Raw genomic sequence first — 6,000 nt, 5'->3', positions numbered from 1 at the left:
TGCTGTTGTCCTGGTGGTTTTTATTTTGAGTGATATCAAGATGGCATTAAGCATTGCAGGGGTAAACTCACCTGCCCAGGGAACCAGGGGGACTGGGTGTGACTCGACACAACAGGACAGTGGAGGGTAACGGCAATCATGGCATAATCCAGAATAACTTTCATCAAGTGATTCGTTTTAGATTCTGTATGCCACTTTCAGTTATCCTTTGTGTGGCGGTTACAGCTGGAACAAGCGGGCTTGTGGCTTGGTTATGCCCAGCTAGAAGCATGAGGCAGAACGTTGACTCTGCAGGCCGGGAGGGAGTGCGTTAGGCTACCTCTGTCCAGCCCCGGGCAGTACGATCCAGGCAAGAGAGCTTGGGGACCCTGGGTGGGGATCTGGGCACAGCTGCCACACGGGTATGTGTGGACCTGCTGGCCCAGCTGTAAAGGGTTAGTGTGCCTCTGACCCATCCTGCCCTGGGGGAGATGGTGGCTCCGGACCCAGCGCTGCTGGTGCGTGGACACCCAACAGCTTAGCTTCCGGCACCGCTCCTGCTGGCCCATCTCTTGAGGTCGACCGGGTGGCCGGACCCCTTGCAAGTCTCTTGACAGCTCACAGTCCAGCTCTGGGTGAAGACTAGCTATGACTTTTTCGAAGTTGAGTTTGTTTTTCAATTAGTTTCCAAAACTCTGGCCATTGGAGCCATCCCCTCTGACTCTGAGCGGCTGGAGAATAGAGAGGAGGCCCAGCGGAAGTGGTGCACGTGTGGCCGTCTCCAGTGAACCCGCCTCCGTACGGAGTCACAGTGCAGCCGTCCCGGCCCTTCCCTGCGCAGCCCCCGTACTCCCTGCCCTCCCAGACCGGGTGGAGGCCAGTGTGACCTGTGCACGTCCCCTCCTCGCCCCCACATATGCTTACTGTAGCGTGTCTGGCTCTTCCCTTGTCCTTCCCGCGCCCCTCCTGCCCCCTCCTCGAAGGACTCGGCTGCATCGTTGTTTTCCCATGTCCTCTCCCACTCACACCATTACATCTTTCCCCATCTCCGAAAGCTTGCCTCGGCCCCCTCGCCTGCCTTCCTTCCCTTCCCGGGGAGGCTCATTGTCTGGGTTTCTGTTCCCCGTCCTGCCACAGCCCACCACTCCCCTCCCTGACTGAAAGCTGCTCACCCCCTCACCAAGCCCCGTTGGCCTCTGCAGCTCCCAACACTCTGGACTGTCTTCTGCTCCTGTGGCCCAGGCTCGCCAGGTCTCTGGCGCTCGCCCACCCGTCCTTGTCATGCTTCCAGCTACGCCTGCCACTGCCCAGCTCACCCGTCTCCGGGGGTGCCCCCTGCCTGAAGGGCAAGGCTGTGAGCTGGGCAGGAAGACCACCTGTGCTGGTGCATGGGAAGCCTGTGCTAGATCTCCCCCGCACGAGTAACAATAAAAATGAATTGGCTACAGAACCTCCTGGAACATAGGAGGTGCTCTGGGTACTTAACAGTTAAACGTAGTCACCAGAAGAGCTCAGAGGAAGCCATTTTCATGCCCAAATGTGAGACTCAAAGAAAGGGGAGCTCCTGTTGAGGATTGGGAAGATCTAGATTCAAACTCTGGAAGCCAGTCCCAGAACCTTTACCTATTAAAATAGGCCTGGCTCCTCCTGCTGAGCAAAACCACATCAAGGGCAAGCCTGGGGAGAAGCAGTTTTCTGAAGATTGTCCAGCTAATGGGCTCTGTGGCAGATCGACAGGCATTTGGAGAAGGCAGGGGAGTGCTCACTCCTGCCTCTGGACCTGGATTTGGGAGAATATGGTTCTCAGCCTTCCTCAAGGCACTCAGATCATCACAGTGCTCAGCCTTGCCCCTGAGGCCCTGGGTTTGGGCAGCAGGCTCACTCCCCTGCAAGGCCAGAGCTGCTCTCCACCCAGCAAGCCCACAGAGGTCTTTCTGCACCGGGTGGTGAGGAATTGGACATGGCCTTCTCTCCAGGGGATACTATCTAGGGGACTGCCACCGGGATGGTAATGGGCACTCATCTGAGTGTGGGCCTCTGCAATCTTAGGGACCCCGAGTGGAGAGCTCCCCCGAAGAGGAGACCAGCAGAGAAGGAAAAACCTCAGTCTCGGTAGCAGGGGCCACCTGACCGCTCTTGGTCAGCAGCCTCAGAGCACGGACTGCAGAGGCACAGAGAAAGGCGAGGGGCTATTGCAGTGGTCCCAGCATCCTCGGAAGGTCCTGCCCAGGTGTCAAGTGCTCAGGCCTGCCACCCAGAGGCGCGGTGCCTTTAGCAGTACGAGGTGAGTAGAATGACTGTATGACCTTCATAGGTGGGCATTTCTAGTTCAAGGGTCATGGTGTCTGTCCATGGGCCACAGGATTTTTTGGTTGTCTGCCCCTAAACTGTGGTAACTTGTCCCAAATGATGGATCTTGGTAAAGAGGCTTCCGCAAGCTTGTGTTTGTTACTCAAGAGGTTGCTGCCTGGCCTGCCAGGGCCGACAGGACACTCCGAAAATCCAGAGAACCGTATACCTTTAGTGCTGTTTTAGCTCTCTGCCAACCCAGCAAGACCTGGCTTTTCCTCCTCTAGACGGCAGTAAAAAGGTATGTTCATTCTCAGAATGCCGTTGGGGTCTCCAGGTGCTTCCAGAAAACCTGCCGTGGGCGCTGTGGAATAAGGACTGGGGAGTGACTTTGACAGGAGGAAAAAGCCAAGCCTACATTCAAGCGGATGCTGTTCTTCTGGTGAAGTGACCGATTTCAGAGAGCCCAGCTTTGGAGGAGGAGGAAATGAAGTATTCTTCAGGAAGGTCAGAGACCATTCATTCTTTCTTCCGCCTTCTTCCCATGCCCCACGTCTCATACTTCAGCGGGGGCTTCGGAGGCATGGTTTAATAACTACCAAAGTAAATTATCACCTTTTATCACCTCAAACAACTTTAAAACTAGTCATTTTATATGTATAAGCAATCTAAACGTGGGCTAGTATAATGGGGAAAAGTACGGTTCCCGTTCCCCAGAGGCAACCGGTACTAAGTACCCTTCCAGAAAATGTGGATGCATATTCAAATATCTTTTTCACACAAATGAGGATCATGTTTTACATAGTAGTCAACAATTAATTTTACTTAGTATATCTCAGAAATCTTTCTGCATGAGTGCATACCCATCCATGGTGCATTTTCACAGTCACACTGCCCACGGCAGGACCGGCCAGCCAGTGAATGAACCTTGCTCTATTCAGGGGAGTATGTTTACAGTTGCGGGTAACAGAAAACTCAGTTCAAACTGGTTTATACAATGAGGGGAGGTTTTTGGCTCCTGAAACTGGAAAGTCCGGAGGTGGGGTGAGCTTCGGGGTTAGTTTGATCCAAGTGGCTCAGCGACGCCAGCAGGATCTGGTTTCTTTTATTCTCTGTGCTCTGCCTTCCATAGTGTCCCCATGGGCCAGGGCAGAGGGAGGGCAGACCCATCACGGACAAGCTGGGGCCTTACTGTGATGGGAATGGCATCGTAGTGAAGCCAGTGAGGGAAGCTCCCCGCCACCCCCACCCCAGAACCCCCTGCGCTCGTCCTTCCCACTCAGACCACACGTCAGGGCGACAGACCCCTGTGGAAGGGGGTGAACATCGAGGAGGCTGCCAACAACCCTCATGATGATTTTGTGGGTGGATGTTTTAGTTGGTGTGGTGTTTTGTTGTTACAAGGGCTTATAAAAACTCCATGGTATCTTGTTGTCAGAATGACTTCTAGAGGGGTTTGCAAGGAAAACCTGTTTTTAAAGGAGTTCTCCAAGGCGGTGGACTGACACTGTAATGATCGGGTAGTTGGGGCTGGGGCATGCCTATTGCTGCCAGCCCATAGCTGGTGTGGTGAGGGTGCTGTGAGCATGAGCATCTGTGATGGAAGTGTGGGCTGGTTCTGGGACAAGGGGGTAGATGGGTGGGGGGCGATGTCTCTCCAAGGACCCCTCCCACTAGCCTGTGGCCCTCTAACAGCACAGCTTCCACAGAGAGGCTGAGCATGATGGGCAGGGGAGCCCTAGCCCATGGGAACAGTGTTGGGTGGCATCCTTGTTTATCAGTGAGGACAAGCACTCAAGACCCAGTGCTGCCCCTGAGGTTGCATAGGGAGGGAGATGCAGAGTCTGGGCAGGTACAAGCCTGGCCCCTGCCAGCCTGGCTGAAGCTCTAGGATGCGACACTTGTGAAGTCAAGGAGCCGCCCCATCTCCCCGCAGGCCCTGGTTCCTTGCGATGGGGCTCTGGGGTGCAGACAAGCTCACACGGCCTGATTGCGCCCCCTGGCGGCTGGGCGCTCCTGGAGAAGGGAGGTGCCCACGCTGGGCTCCGCCTGCCCGCAGGGCCACTTCCCCAGAGAGGCGGGTACATGTGAGAAGAGAAGCTGGGAAGGGAGAGGAGGAGGTCTTGGCTCCGTGGGGGTGCAGCCCCCGTGGAGACGGGGATGGGTTGTGGCGGCCTCTTCCGCTCCCCTGCAGCACCAGGCTGTGGAAACCAGAGTCATTATGTGAGAGGGGAGGGAGTCTGGACCCAGATTCGATTGGGTTAGGACCTGTGCTGTGGTGGGAAGAAGCCTGAGCCTGAGCTGGAGTTTGGGCTCAAAAAAAAAAAAAAAAAATTAGTACCTCAGTTTGTTCATTTTAATTATCTTTCTTTCACAAAGTGCCCAGGAATATTCCGTTCATTAGTGGAGATGAAAGAACACGGGGAGCCATGACTCCCCAGCCACCTACTCCTCACTAACCGTGTGGCTTTTAGCAAGTTACTTGAGCTCCTTGAGCCCTCTTTGTAAAATGGGGACAATAAGGGCCCCACATGGGGTTGTCTTGTGGATTACATGAGCTGAGGTGGTTTACCCATCACTTAGTCTGTGCCTCCCGAATTACTGCCGATAAATTAGGGAAGAGCAGCTGGTGGTGGCGACCAGACTGGGTTCCAAGTCACAGCTCAGGAGCCCAGCCAAACGCCCCACTTCTCTGTCTGTTCAGGAACAAGGCTCAGAGGTCTGTAGGGAGACTCAGCAGGCATTTGGAGTTCAAGGTCTGTTTGCTTTCTGTGTCATAGAGGTGGGGAGGCAGGAGTGGGTGTCGCTTCTCGCCTGGAGTTTGGGTCCTGCCAGAAACCAGCACAACCCCAGAAGTCTCTGGAGCCCCTGGAGGAAACAGAGTGGTTCTCGCCCTCCTAGGGGACGGGGGCTGTCCGCAGAGGCCAGCCCACGGGAACCAGCGTAGCGGCACAGCCTGCCTTCAAGGGGCTCAGGAGGGATGACGTGGGGAGAAAGGGGTTCGAGGAGCTCGGGATGGGAACTAGGTGCTGCAGGAGACAAAGCCCCAGACGCGGCAGGACATCACATTTGGACAGGGTGGACCCCATCTGGTGCCACTCTGGTCAGGAGCACAGATGCGCAGGGAAGTGCCAGGACCCGCCGAGGCCTGAGTGGAGGCCGAGGCCAGGAGGCCTTCTGTGTCCTTTCCACTGCTGACGGGTGAGGGTGTCCTTCCAGGTGGTGGGGCAGCCTTAGCAGGACAGAAGCCAGGAGCCAGGGAGACGAGTGTGTGTGTGTGTGTGTGTGTGTGTGTGTGTGTGTGTAAGACAGGTGCATGGGCCCTCACTGTGCTTGCTCCCAGGAGAAAATCTTTGTGTCTAAAACCCTGCGGGAGCCCCCAGGGTCAGGAAGGTTGCCGGGTCGAGGTTCTAAGGCAGTGTGAATCCAGTGGTCTCACCTGTGTACTCACTGCTTCCGTCTTGCTGGTGGTTCTCCCTCTCGCCCTCCCTGCCCAGCCCATTCAGCCTAGCTGTGCCTTTGCAAAGAGCCCAGGGTTGCGGGCCCTGTTTGTAGGTGATTGTTTGGATGCATTCATCTGTCTGCAGGAACTGGGCCCAGGCCTGGTGTTTTCTTTTATTTTTAGACCTATTTTTCTTTTTCCTGTTTTATAAAATGAGCACCACTGTGGGCCTATCTGGACAGAGTTGGAGCAGCCTCTGGGAGGGACTGAGCACCCCATCTCTGGAGGTA

The sequence above is a fragment of the Callorhinus ursinus genome, unplaced genomic scaffold (assembly GCF_003265705.2).
Source record: "Callorhinus ursinus isolate GAN/ISIS: 27379988/994484 unplaced genomic scaffold, GSC_fseal_2.0 scaffold31, whole genome shotgun sequence".
Classification (NCBI taxonomy): domain Eukaryota; kingdom Metazoa; phylum Chordata; class Mammalia; order Carnivora; family Otariidae; genus Callorhinus; species Callorhinus ursinus.
The sequence above is the reverse complement of the archived record's forward strand: the minus strand, read 5'-3'. Positions refer to the sequence as shown.